The sequence below is a fragment of the Amblyraja radiata genome, chromosome 23 (assembly GCF_010909765.2).
Source record: "Amblyraja radiata isolate CabotCenter1 chromosome 23, sAmbRad1.1.pri, whole genome shotgun sequence".
Classification (NCBI taxonomy): Eukaryota; Metazoa; Chordata; class Chondrichthyes; order Rajiformes; family Rajidae; genus Amblyraja; species Amblyraja radiata.
Window position 1 is genome coordinate 26,510,142 of NC_045978.1, and position 15,229 is coordinate 26,525,370.

Genomic DNA, 15,229 nt, shown 5'->3' on the forward strand with positions numbered 1-15,229 from the left:
CTCTATTTATGCCTCTCATAATGACATATACTTCTGTCAGGTTCCCCTCAACCTCCGATGTTCCAGAGAAAACCACTCAAGATTGTTCAACCGCTCCTTATAGCTAATATCCTCTTATCTAGGCAGCGTTCTGGTAAACATCTTTTGCATCCACTTCAAAGCTTCCACAAACTTCCTGTAATGGGCTGACCAGAACTGCAGACCAACTCCTCCAAGTTGCGACCTAAACCTATAAGCTGACTTCTTGACTCTTATACTCGATGACTTGATCAATGAAGGCAAACACACCATACGCCTTCTTTAACACTCTATCTACTTGTGTTACCACTTTCAGGGAGCTATGGACTTGGACCCCCAAACCATTCTGTACATCAGTACTATTGAGGATCTTACTACTAACTGTATACTTTCCCCTTTCAATCAACCTCCCAAAGTGCATCACCACACACTTGCTCGGATTAAACTCCATCTGCTATTTCTCCACCCATATCTACAACTGATCTAAATCCCACCGTTTACTTTGACGGCCTTCCTCACTGTCTGCAACTCGACCAGTTTTGGTGTTGCCTGCAAATGTACTAACCAACCCATCTACCGTAATGCCCAAATCATTTAAATACATCACAAATATGAGAGGTCCCAAGGCAGTGGAATACCAATGATCACAGACCTCCAACTAGAATAACACCCTTCCACCAAAACCATCTGTCTTCTATGGGTTAGCCAGCTCTGAATCCAATTGACCAAGTCACTATGGATGCCATGCATTTTAATCTTCTGGGTCAGCCTCCTATGAAGGATTTTATCAAATGTCCATGCAGACAACATCCACTGCCATTCCTACATTGATCACTTTTGACACCCCCTCAAAAAACTCAGTCGTTAGTCAGACATGACCTGCTCCAGTCAAAGCCATGCCGACTGTCCCTAAATAATCCATTCTCATCCAAAGGCGAGGAAATCCTATCCCGAAGAATCCTCTTCAATAGCTTCTCCACCACTGATGTGTGGCTCACCGGCCTATAATTTCCTGGATTATCACCACTTCCCTTCTCAAACAAAGGAACAACATTGTCTTTAAGAAGGAACTGCAGACGTTGGAAAATCGAAGGTACACGAAAATGCTGGAGAAACTCAGCGGGTGCAGCAGCATCTATGGAGCGAAGGAGATAGGCAACGTTTCGGGCCGAAGAGTCTGAAGAAGGGTTTCGGCCTGAAACATTGCCTATCTCCTTCGCTCCATAGATGCTGCTGCACCCGCTGAGTTTCTCCAGCATTTTTGTGTACGAACAACATTGTCTACTCTCCAGTCCTCTGGAACCTCGCCTGTGGTGAGAGAAGATACAGAGATCTCCTAAAATAAAAACAGAAAATGCTGTAATGCCCCTGTCCCACTTAGGAAACCTGAACGGAAATCTCTGGAGACTTTGCGCCCCACCCAAGGTTTCAGTGCGGTTCCCGGAGGTTTTTGTCAGTTTCCCTACCTGCTTCCACTACCTGCAACCTCCGGCAACCACCTGCAACCTCCGGGAACCGCACGGAAACCTTGGGTGGGGCGCAAAGTCTCCAGAGGTTTCCGTTCAGGTTTCCTAAGTGGGACAGGGGCATAAGAGAAACCCAGTTAACATTTCAGCTTGGAAACCCTTCACCAAAATGTTAACTCTTTCCACTGATGCTCAATAGCTCAATAGTGTTTTATTTGTCACGTACGCAACTGCACAGTGAAATTATTTTTGCATTTTTTACAAATGCGGGCGCCGCCATTTTTAGCGGCAATATTCAAAATCCAAAGTCGGGTCGGCGCGCATGCTCCGTGTACTGGAGCAGTCCCCCTGAACCGCAGCCTGACCTGCTGTAGTCTTTCAACATTCTCCGTTATGATTTTCGATTTCCAGCATCCACATTGTTTTGCTACTTAACTTTTTCTCTTTTAATATCTTCTGATACTTTTCCTGGTGTCAGATTGTGCTTGCTGTGAGGGACTTGATAACATTTGACTACGTTGAAGTACAACGTACGTGAAAGTTGTTGTTATCATAGCCTCTCCCTCACCAGCTTTGGTGTGACAATGAATGTCTTGGGTTTGCTGATGCTGTGCACAGATGTGGAGGAACTAATGACATATGTCTGAAGAAGGGTCTCGACCTGAAATGTCACCCATTCCTTCTCTCCAGAGATGCTGATTGTCCCGCTGAGTTACTCCAGCTTTTTGTGCCTATCTTCGGATTAAACCAGCATCTGCAGTTCCTTCCTACACAAATAACATATGTCTGACTGCCTTTGTGATCTCCACAGAGTTGTGTGATGATAGACAGTCGGCTGCAAATGATGTAGTCCACTTGACCCAAAACATAGAAACATAGATACATAGAAATTAGGTGCAGGAGTAGGCCATTCGGCCCTTCGAGCCTGCACCGCCATTCAATATGATCATGGCTGATCATCCAACTCAGTATCCGTACCTGCCTTCTCTCCATACCCTCTGATCCCCTTAGTCACAAGGGCCACATCTAACTCCCTCTTAAATATAGCCAATGAACTGGCCTAAACTACCCTCTGTGGCAGAGAGTTCCAGAGATTCACCACTCTCTGTGTGAAAAAAGTTTTTCTCATCTCGGTTTTAAAGGATTTCCCCCTTATCCTTAAGCTGTGACCCCTTGTCCTGGACTTCCCCAACATCGGGAACAATCTTCCTGCATCTAGCCTGTCCAACCCCTTAAGAATTTTGTAAGTTTCTATAAGATCCCCTCTCAATCTCCTAAATTCTAGAGAGTATAAACCAAGTCTATCCAGTATTTCTTCATAAGACAGTCCTGACATACCAGGAATCAGTCTGGTGAACCTTCTCTGCACTCCCTCTATGGCAATAATGTCCTTCCTCAGATTTGGAGACCAAAACTGTACGCAATACTCCAGGTGTGGTCTCACCAAGACTCTGTACAACTGCAGTAGAACTTCCCTGCTCCTATACTCAAATCCTTTTGCTATGAAAGCTTTCTTCACTGCCTGCTGCACCTGCATGTCTACTTTCAATGACTGGTGTACCATGACACCCAGGTCTCGCTGCATCTTCCCTTTTCTTAATCGGCCACCATTTAGATAATAGTCTGCTTTCCTGTTTTTGCCACCAAAATGGATAACCTCACATTTATCCACATTATACTGCATCTGCCAAACATTTGCCCACTCACCCAGCCTATCCAAGTCACCTTGCAGTTTCCTAGCATCCTCCTCACAGCTAACACTGCCCCCCAGCTTAGTGTCATCCGCAAACTTGGAGATATTGCCTTCAATTCCCTCATCCAGATCATTAATATATATTGTAAATAGCTGGGGTCCCAGCACTGAGCCTTGCGGTACCCCACTAGTCACTGCCCGCCATTGTGAAAAGGACCCGTTTACTCCTACTCTTTGCTTCCTGTTTGCCAGTCAGTTCTCTATCAACATCAATACTGAACCCCCAATGCCGTGTGCTTTAAGTTTGTATACTAATCTCTTATGTGGGACCTTATGTGGAAAGCCAGGGGGTGTTGTCTTCAATGTAAAATGAGAAAAACAGGAAAGAGCCCTTGTAACTATTTATGAATAAAGCCTGCCCATTAAACAAAGAAAATACCAACAATACCGATCTGTACCGTTTAAGAATGCCATGCTGGCAAATGTTAAATCATTTATAGATGGGATATTTGAATATCTGGCTATTGCATTCATAAACCACTTAACATTCTGCGTTTCCTGCAATAAATAGCCTGTGTTTTTTACTCAACATACGCATAACCCAGCATTTTGGTTACAAGATCTTGTTTTACTGCTTTGGTATCAAACTGAACAATTCTCCACGGTATAAGGACAGGTGGCCTAATTATTTCTCCCCATTAGTCTCCAGGTTCACACACCATCTTTGCTGCATTATTTGGACTCCTTTCACTTTCTAAAAATAGAGTATCTTTTACGCTGCAATTTCAACTCTTCATGCAGTTCAGTAAGAACAACCTCACCGATAGTCATTGCTATTATTCAGTTCCTGCAAGAAGAAAGTGGAATGAACTGACACATTTCTAACACATACCTAAAAAACGTCCACAGCACCAAAATACGGCATTGCACACCAGAATGTAAAACTCCTGCCAGCAGAAAACTAAAATTAGATCAGAAATTTATATTTAGTTTAGTTCAGTATATTGTCACGTATGCCGAGGTACAGTGAAAAGCTTTTATCGCATGCTAACCAGTCAACGGAACGACTATACATGGTCACAGTCGAGCCATCGACAGTGTCCAGATATATGATAAAGGGAATAATGTTTAGTGCAAGAAAAAGTCCAGTAGAGTCTGATTAAAGTTAGTCTAAGGGTCTTCATTGAGGTAGATAGCAGCTCAGGACTGCTCTCTAGTTGTTGATGGGATGGTTCCGTTGCCTGATAACAGCAGGGAAGAATCTGTCCTTGAATCTGGAGGTGTGCGTTTTCACCCTTCTTTCACACTCTTACCTGATGTGAAAGGGGAGAAGAAGAGGTGACTGGGGCGAGACTCGTCCTCGATTATGCTGGTGGCCTTGCCGAGGCAGCGTGAAGTGTAAATGGAGTCAATGGAAGAGTGATTGTTTTTTATGTGATGGTCTGGGCTGCGTCCACAATTTTCTTTCAGTCTTGAATGAAGTTGTTCCCAAACCATATATTGTGAATGTGAAGCCATCCCAGTTGTAAAGATTGTTAAAAAATGTGCAGATGTTTGAATTCTGAAACAAAAATAGAAAAATGCTGTAAATACTGAGCAAATCGGTAAGCATTTGCTGAAAGTGAAATAAAATGAATTTCAGGTCTGTTAGGCTCTTTGAAATATGTCTTTCCAGCAATTTCAGAGTTTTTCACCCATTCTATAGATGTTGCTGAATTTTCTTCAATAATCTTCCTCCTTTAGTCCAATAATCAACAACAGCTTATTCAGTGATTCTTTTATAAATCAGAACATCCTTTATAAACTGAGATTAGATGGCATTAGCACTGCTGAAGTTCTACTTCTAGATCTAAGACTTATGCCTCTGTCCCACTTAGGAAACCTGAACGGAAACCTCTGGAGACTTTGTGCCCCACCCAAGGTTTCCGTGCAGTTCCCGAAGGTTTTTGTCAGTCTCTCTACCTGCTTCCACTACCTGCAACCTCCGGCAACCACCTGCAACCTCCGGGAACCGCACGGAAACCTTGGGTGGGGCGCAAAGTCTCCAGAGGTTTCCGTTCAGGTTTCCTAAGTGGGACAGGGGCATTAGAGTCATTCTAGGACATAGTAATTGAAAGATCTAGCATTGAAAAGGCTCTTCGGCCTTCCAAGTCAATGCTGAAGAGACGCTCTTTCCACAACCTCAACCCCCACTCCCAGATTCTACTCCTCACTTACACACCATGGGGCAATTTACAGCGTCCAATTAACCTGCCAAACTTCACGGCTTTGGGATGTGGAAGGCAACCAGAGCACCCAGGGGAATGCATGGAGTCACTGGGACAATGTGCATGCTCCACATCGACAATGCCAAAGGTGAGAATTGGAACCCAGGTCCCTGGCACCGTGAGGCCTTGGCTTCATTGCTGGGTTCCCGACAAAGATGGCAATCTGGTAGATGAGCACACGTAGACTCCCTACAGGTTTTGGGGAAGTGGTTTACAGTTGTATATCAAGTTTGTGTATCCACCCACGAGGTGAGTGTAAGGTTGTGTGACTGCATGCTATGCAATTAGTATGAAACATGTGTATCGGCCTTCCTCTCAATTACCACTTGAGTAACACAAAACCACATCTTCTGTCTACTTTCCCTGATTCAAGCTGGAGCAAGTTTTCCAAGTAAGGTTGAAGCGTGGAATTTCCACACTGTTTGTTACTGTGCCGATGATTTGTGATGCTAAAGAGTTGCAGCATCAAGTAAAGGGTTGGCAATGTCTGAACAGTAATGAAGGTGTTAATATAAGGTCTATGAGCCATGTTCATTGGGAACATGTTGGATTCACTTTATAATGGTGCGGCGCAGTGATGCAGCGGTAGAGCTGCTGCCTTCCAACGCCAGAGACCTGGGCTCAATCCTGACAATGGGTGTTGTACGTACAGAGCTTGTACATTCTCCCTGTGACCTCATGGATTTTCTCCAGGTGCTCCGGTTTCCTCCCACACTCCAAAGGTTTGTAGGTTAATTGGCTTTGGCAAAAAAATTATCAATTGTCCTTAGTGTGTAGGATGGTGCTAGTGTACAGGGTGATTGCTGGTCGGCGAAGGCTCGGTAGGCCAAAGGGCCTGTTCCCACACTGCATCTCTAATGTCTAAAGCCTTATTTATTGTGAGATGATCATACTCTCTGATTTTTCATTTGCTGGGTATCAAAGAATGATGAGTGACGAGTATTTAGTTCAGTCACACCGCTTCTTAAATGTTCGAGGGAAGCTGTGAGTGTCTGATATCTTATGTAGAGAAGCATTGAATTAACTATTTTGTGGAATTCCTTGCCACAGGTGACCGTGGAGACTAAGTCAATGGATATTTTTAAGGCAAAGATTGACATATTTTTGATTAGTGAGGGTGTCAGGGGTTATGGGGCGAAGGCAGGAGAATAAGGTTGAGAGGGAAAGATAGATCAGCCATGGTTGAATGACGGAGTACACTTGATGGGCCGAATGGCCTTATTCTGCTCCTAGAACTAATGAACTAACCAAGCTCACTTAAATGGCATCTGCAGGTAACAGTGCGGACTCAGTGGGCCGAAGGGCCTGTTTCTACGCTGTGTCTCTAATCTAAACCGAACTTATAATTTCTCCTCATGATTTTATACATCATTTATATGATCACTCTTCAGCCTCCTGCACTCCAACGAATAAAGCTGGAGTCTGCTCAACCTCCCCATACAGCCCTCGAGTCCTGGCAACATTGTCGTAAATCTTCTCTGCACTGTTTCAGGTCATTCTGCATCGTGGCAAGTCAGTGAGCCCATTAACATGCTTTTTTTTTTACTGACCAAATATAAAAAGCTCTTTCTCTGTTGGCTCCTGAACGAGTTAAAAAGAAGTAAGATTTCCAGAAACAGCAGGGAAATTTCTTAAGCAAGTCAAAGGGCAATGATCCCGAGGGAATACTGTTCAGAGGGTATACTAATTGATAATGAATGTATGTTGGGATTAGTTAAGGTGTGAGGTGCCGATCTAATAAGCAAGGAGATTAATCACAAATTAATGCACACCTTCCTGTTTACGGAGAGTAAAATTAATTACATTACCTAATGAAAAATGCATCGCATTTACATCAGCATTAGTAGCATTGACTAAATATCTCTGGGCTATCACAGTTTACTGAAGTCCCATTGCTGCTTTCCTTGTAGAAGTTATTGACAGCAAAGCTGGATATCACATTAGCTGCTACCAGATGCAAAGGCCAGCAATTTGTTTAATAGATAATAGCTCTCCAATTAATTACATGTTTAGACTAACTTGTATTGAACAATGACCAGGATAAATGCTGGACAAACTAAAACTGGACAGCAAAGTCCAAGAGTTTGCAGGTGAACTTATGGTTCTGAAGGACATGTGTTCACCAGATATAACTCAACTTTCCGCTGACTGGTTAGCATGCTACACAAGCTTTTCACTGTACCTCAGTATACATGACAATAAACTACACTCAAACTAAACTCAAACTCAACTAATCAATTAAAAATATGAACTAACATGAAATCAAATAACCAACTTATCTGAAGACGGGTTTCGGCCCGAAACGTTGCCTATTTCCTTCGCTCCATAGATGCTGCTGCACCCGCTGAGTTTCTCCAGCTTTTTTGTGTACCTTCGATTTTCCAGCTTCTGCAGTTCCTTCTTAAAAACCAACTTATCTATTCTGTTGTGCCACCGACTACAGAACTGGTAAAGGGAAAGACCTGATAAAGTCATTTCATATTTATTACACAGCTCTTTGCCGTGATTAACAAAATAAACACTTAAGGCGGTTTCAATTTTTTTATTTAATAATGTCAACAGAAAAGTAATTATTAAAGCAATCGAGGTCTTGTTGGCACTTCACATTGTGATCTGCAATCTGATTAGTGCCCTGTGATAATAGACAATGGGTAGTGTATCCCCCATTAATTATAGTACCTGCCTCAACTACCTCCTCATAGGGCAGCACAGTGGTAGAATTGCTACCAAAGACCCGGGTTCGATCTTGACTATGGGCGCTGTCTGTGCGGAGTTTGTACGTTCTCCCTGTGACTGCGTGGGTTTTCTCCGGGTGCTCCGGTTACCTCCCGCACTCCAAAGATGTGCAGGATTGTAGGTTACTTTGCTTCAGCAGATTGTCACTTGTCCCTAATGTATACAATCGAATGGTGTGTACGGGGTGATTGCGGGTCGGCGCGGACTCTGTGGGCCGAAGGGCCTGTTTCCATGCTGTATCTCAAAAATATAAAGTTTAAATTAACTCTGACACCACCAACAACACATCATTTAGGGCTGACATTGCCTATTCAACATGCAACCATCATGGACGTCATTGAATGTGAATGAAAAATATGGAATGGATGGGCATGGCGTGGGGGGTGGGGGGGGGAGAGAAAATGGGGGAAGTGGGCAGGATTATGGGATAAATGGGTCCTTTTGAAATGTTGCCTTTTTAAAGTGCAGAAAACAGTGAGTTTGGACACGGGCCAACAAAAAATAGCACCGTGATAATGACAGAAAGTTTATAAATTTTGTCTGAAGAGTCTGAAGAAGGGTCTCAACCCATAACGTTACCTATCCCTTTTCTCCAGAGATTCTGCCCGACCTGCAGAGTTACTCCAGCATTTTGTGTCTGTCTTCGGTGTAAACCAGCATCTGCAGTTCCATCCTACACATAAACTGTGATACTGATGAAAATTATGAAATATTGGCCAGCAGAACTCCCTTTACCTTTGAAATCATGACGTTGGATTGTTTTTACATCCCTGAATGTGCCTGAGAGTACAGATAATGTTTTAACATTTGCTCCAGACGACACCACCTCAGGAATTGCGTACGCTCCCTCAATCCTGGGCTGGAGTGTCAGGTTCAATATTTGTGGTCAAATCTCTGGAGTGGAACTTGAGGCCACAACCTTCTCAGTGAGGGGTAGGAGTGCTACCAATCTAGCCGCGACTGACAACTGACACTAACGTTTTTGACATGACGTTTCTGCGATGTTAATTCCCACTCTTATTATTGATTCATGGATGATTGCAATTGTACATACATAGACAAATATGTAGAGATATGCAGACATAAACAAACACAAACATACTCCGGGACAGTGTGTGATTAATTTGAGATGTCATTTGCTAAGTGTATCATGCCTGGAAAGGCTTTGACCCAAAGTTCTCTAAGCTTTCAGCCACTGAAGTTTACCCTTCACCACATGTTTGGCATGAAGTAGTGTAATTGATAGGGTTGTTGATTAATTTTGAAGTCTCTCCTATTGCTCTATCATAATAGTGGAAGGTCTTTCTTCATCCATTAATTCCCATGTTTCGACAATGACATACACCCACACATACAAGCACTACAGTAGAGTTGCTGCCTCATAGCGCCAGAAACCCAGGTTCAATCCTGACTAGAGACTTCAGACTTTACTTTAGACTTTAGAGATACAGCACAGAAATAGGCCCTTCGGCCCACCAAGTCCACCCCGACCATTCGCCAACACTATCCTGCACACTAAAGACAATATTTTTACAACTGACTGTAGCCAATTAACCTAATTGACCAGTGGATCCTAGTTCTATCCTACATACTAGGGATAATTTGCAGAAGCCAATTAACCTACAAATCTGCATGTCTTTGGAATGTGGGAGGAAACCGGAGCAAAACCCACGTAGGCACAATGTACAATGTACAAACTCCGTACAGACAGCACATGTAGTCAGGATCGAACCCGGGTCTCTGTTGCTGTAAGGCTGCAACTCTACCGCTGCGCCACTGTGCTGCATTTCAGGGGTTTCCTCCCACATCCCAAATGCGTGCAGGTTTGTAGGTTAATTGGCTTCTGGAAATTGCCCCGAGCATGTATGATGCGAAAGTGGGATAACATAGAATTTGTGTACTGGTGATTGAAGGTCAGCGTGGACTCGGTGGGCCGAAGGACCCGCTGTCTCTCTAAGCTAAACAAACAAGCATGTACAAGTACAGACCCTAAAGTATATTTAATATTAGTTGTCCATCATATATCATGAAACTCATCCAACAGAAGGTTTTGTTTAGAGATGACTGCCGCTTGTGTTTATTTTAACTTCTTTTGGGAAACAAAATGAATATATTTAGTACAACCGATGGATGACAGATCATAACAACCACTTAAATGTACCTTAGTAGCCAATTTTCAAAGTTCTCAATTTGCAAAATTTATTAGATTTTTTATTTACTAAAATGCCAAAGAACAGAATAAATCTCATTCTGCAACAAAGTATTTGGAACTCCTCTGAAGGACCCGATCTATATGTACACAACAGATCTATAAGTGATGGTTGAACCCTGTTTGAGCGAGAGCATCTTCCACTGAAATTTATAAGTGCCACAGCAAGCCGTTAAACAACTATTATCTCATGAGCGCAAGAGAATGCCTTTCCTGCTGGATCACGGAACAAAGTTGGTCATTGTAACAAGTCTTAAAAAAAACAGTTCAACTATGTTTTTGTTGTAATTTCTTTTTGTCCTGTTTATGATATACTTCAGGTTTTGCAATATAGTTTTGTTTTTGTGATGCATTATTAATGACTAAGAGGTTTATAGTTACACAGCAATTCTCTGATGTATGATTCAACACACAAGCTCGAACGATTTTATTTTTATTAATGTAACTACAATTCTCAGTATGACTTAAGATTAAGAACTCTCACCTGCAGTCACAATATTCAGCTTCAAAGGGGAGACTTTTGATATCTGTGAGATCCCGTAAGTCTACTAAGCTGTAGCAGCCGATATATTATCATGGAAGTGGTACATTTATTTTACCAACAGTCTCAGGAATATCGTCTGCAGCAAGGCTTGCCAGAGACCTTGAAACAAGAGTCTCGGGAAATCTCCACACAATCTGGATGAGGAAATACAGCCACAACAATTATTCGCACATAAAGGATTTTTCGGTACAAAGTGAAAAAAATTCTGAGCTCCTTAACGGGGGTGATAAATGATGGCGCAGAGCCAAAGAAAGGGAGCTGAGGAGAGGGAACTAAAAGCCTGATGAGAAGTGAGTTGCTGGGAGGGTTTTTTAAAATGGGAGAAGGAGATGACAAGACAGAGGGAAGTAGGAATGGAATTCTTGAAGCAACTGGAGCCGTGGCCAATCGTGGTGGGTGGGGAATGGACGTAGATAATGCCAGCAGGATTTAGGGATGTATTTAGGAATTCCTGAGGCAGCTGAAGGCATGACCAACTGATGGAGAATGAATGACAATGGAATTAATGGAATCTCAGCATTTAATTCTTGAGGCGGCTGAAGGCACAATGATGGAAAGGGAAGGCACAAGGGGCCCTCGTAGAGACAGTTGGTAGGCAGCGATAGAATAGGTGGGGATCGAGAGGTCATGGATAGGAACACATAGAGGAAATGGAGCAACCATAACAAAATAAATATAAAGATAAACATTTCTAAGTTATGAGTTCAAGAATCAACATTTCAATGTGGACCAGTAAAAAAAATCTGAATAATTTGGGCAACACTTGGGAAAAAGAGTCAGAATGCCTTAGGTCAATGATCATCAGAATGGCTTTCCCTATATGCTGATGACAGTCGCAAAAGGCTGGAGTAACAGTGGGTCAGGCGGCATCTCAGGAGAAACTTAATAGGTGATGTTTCGGGTCGAGAGCATTCTTCATACACCGAAGATAGGTACAAAATGCAGGAGTAATTCAGCGGGTCGGGCAGCATCTCTGGAGGAAAGCAATAGATGACATTTCAGGTCGAGACCCCTATATGCTGTCTTACTTCCTGGGTATCTCCAGGCTTTTGTTTTGTCTTATTTAATTCTGTCTTAAAGGATATTCTTTCTGTTCTAAGCGATTGTTGGCTTGATGGTGAGTAGGGTTTGATTGGGGAAGTTATGAGGTTCCTGGTTTTGGATGAATGCAATTTAATTTAAGGGGATGGGTCACACTTTCATTCTCCTGTTGTGGAGTTGGCAATTACACAGCATTACTCCCTGGAGTCAATGGACAGTTGAACCTCAGCATATTGGCCAGCTCACCAGCTCCAGGGTACTGATTGTTGATACTGAAGAAAGTATCATCAAAGGATTATTTCCTTTACTCAACTATAAAATGAAACACTAACATTTCTCAATCAATCTAATACACAGATCACCAGGAGTTTTGAAAATTGGTTTCAAAGTCGCTTATTTGAGATAATTCAATGGACAGGAAAATATTAAGCTCTTACTGATTATTGTAGAGCAAAATTATAGGAAGGATGTGGAGGCTTTAGAGATGGTGTAGAAGTGGTTTACCAGGATGTTGCCTGGATTAGAGGCACCTTACACCTTACAAGCGAGTTCAACGGAGCATATGAGAATCACAAGTTTTTAATTGTCACTAGACCAAGTGCAGACCCGTTGGGTCTGTTCCCGCGATTGCGATTTGGACCAGCCGATCTGTGGCTTCCGCCAGCGTGACAGAGCCGGGCCGGGGGGGGGGGGGGGCGTGGAGGAGAGCCGGGCGGCAGCAGCCGTTATGGTCGCGCGGGGCACGCGATGAGAAGGTGGCCAGCGGGAGGCGAAAAAATGACTGAGTGGGGGGGGGGGGGGGGAAGGATTTTATTAAAAATGTGTACAGAAAAATGACTAAATTTAATGAGGAGTGGATTTGCGAATGTAAAAGTAAAATCGCTAGCGAAATGGTAAAAATATCGGCGTTTTTGCGTCTGGTTTTCGCAGAGTATCGAATCAAAGGCAAAATCAAAATGACATACACCCACACACACACACACACAGAGGTTTAAAAGTATATAGATACACATCAGGAATGGTGCAATTAAAATGTTACTTGTAACTTCACAAGCATATTAGCGCAACACCACAAGAAATAAATATACAATAACCAATAATGCAATACATTTTCAGTTATACTTGGTAACTAGACCATAATGAAGATCTCTCAATACATCTTACAGGATTCTTAAGGCCCTGTCCCACTTACACGATTTCTTCGGCGACTGCAGGCACCCGTCATGGTCGCAGCTGGTCATGGGGTGACGCCTATATGGTCGTGAGTAGTCGCCTAAAGAGTCGTACATTTTTCTGGTCGCCGCTGGATGTATTTTGACATGTTGAACATTTTCGGTGACCTGCTGTGACATGCAGTCGCCGAAAAAATCATTTAAATGGGACTTGACCTTTAGGCTGATTGTAGTTAGCTTTACAAAAAATAGGGGCGGCATGGTGGCGCAGTGGCAAAGATGCTGCCTTACAGCGCCAGAGACCCGGCTTCGATCCTGACTATGGGTGCTGTCTGTATGGAGTTTGTACGTTCTCCCTGTGACCACGTGACGTGGGTATTCTCCGGGAGCTCAGGTTTACTCCCACACTCCAAAGATGTGCAGGTTTGTAGATTAATTAGCTTGGTAAAATTATAATATGTCCCTAGAGTAGAATGGATAAGGGAGAGCCAGTGGTGTATCTGGACTTTCAAAAAGCCTTTGGCAAGGTCCCACACAAGAGAGTAGTGTGCCAAATTAGAACACATGGTATCGGGAGTAGGGTATTGACATGGATAGAGAACTGGTTGGCAGACAGGATGCAAAGAGTAGGAATTAACGCGTCATTTTCAGAATGGCAGTCAGTGACTAGTGGGGTGCCACAAGGGACCCAGTTGTTTACAATATATATTAATGATTTATACAAGGGAATTAAATATAACATCTCTAAATTGGCAGATAACACAAAGCTGGGTGGCAGCGTGAATTGCGAGGAGGATGCTATGAGGCTGCAGGGTGACTTGGATAGGTTGGGTGAGTGGGCAGAAGCATGGCAGATGCAGTATAATGTGGATAAATGTGAGGTTATCCACTTTGGTGGCAAGAACAGGAAGGCAGATTATTATCCGAATGGTGTCAGATTAGGAGAAGGGGAGGTGCAAAGAGACCTGGGTGTGCTTGTACATCAGTCACTGAAAGTAAGTATGCAGGTAGAGCAGGCAGTGAAGAAAGCTAATGGCATCTTGGCCTTCATTGCAAGAGGATTTGTGTTTAGGAGCAAGGAGGTCCTACTGCAGTTGTACTGGTGAGACTGCACGCACCTGGAGTATTGTGTTCAATTTTGGTCTCATAATTTGAGGGAGAACATTCTTGCTATTGAGGGAGTGCAGCGTAGGGTCACCAGGTTAATTCCCGGGATGGCGGGACTGACATATGATGAAAGAATGGGTCAACTGGGCTTGTATTTGCTGGAATTTAGAAGGATGAGAAGGGATCTTATAGAAACATATAAAATTCTTAAAGGATTGGACAGGGTAAATGCAGGAAAAATGTTCCCGATGTTGGGGGAGTCCAGAACCAGGGGTTACAGTTTTAGAATCAGGGGTAGGCCATTTAGGACTGAGATGAGGAAAAACTTTTTCACCCAGGGAGATGTGAACCTGTGGAATTCTCTGCCACAGAAGGCAGTGGAGGCCAATTCACTGGATGTTTTCAAGAGAGAGTTAGATTTAGCTCTTAGGGCTAAGGGAATCAAGAGATATGGGGAAAAAGCAGGAACGGGGTACTGATTTTGGATGATCAGCCATGGTCATATTGAAAGGTGGTGCTGGTTCGAAGCGCCGAATGGTCTACTCTTACACCTATTTTCTATGTTTCTATTATCATAAAAATATGCCGCTCAAAATATTGTGCTGGAGAGCCTCTTTTGGTGATGCAAAATCAGTGATATTGTGAATGATAATCGATTGTGATTGCTCACTGCTCTCAAGCTCAGACAAAACAAGCACAGAACAATTCCTATCTCCAGTCACAAGTGATTAGATCCATTATGATATATTGACATCTGATTATGAATCTCAAACCGTTGGCAAATATCAAATTATTCAGTCTAAGGTATAGAGACTGTACGCATCTGATGCTGCTGCAAGCAATATTTTCATTGTAGCTCCATCTGATTCAATCCAGTGATTCAATGATTCAATGAGACTTTATTGTCACACATCCCCATCTACAGTGAGACGCTTGGTTTCTGAATACAACCCGGTAAAATCATACAGCGGACCTC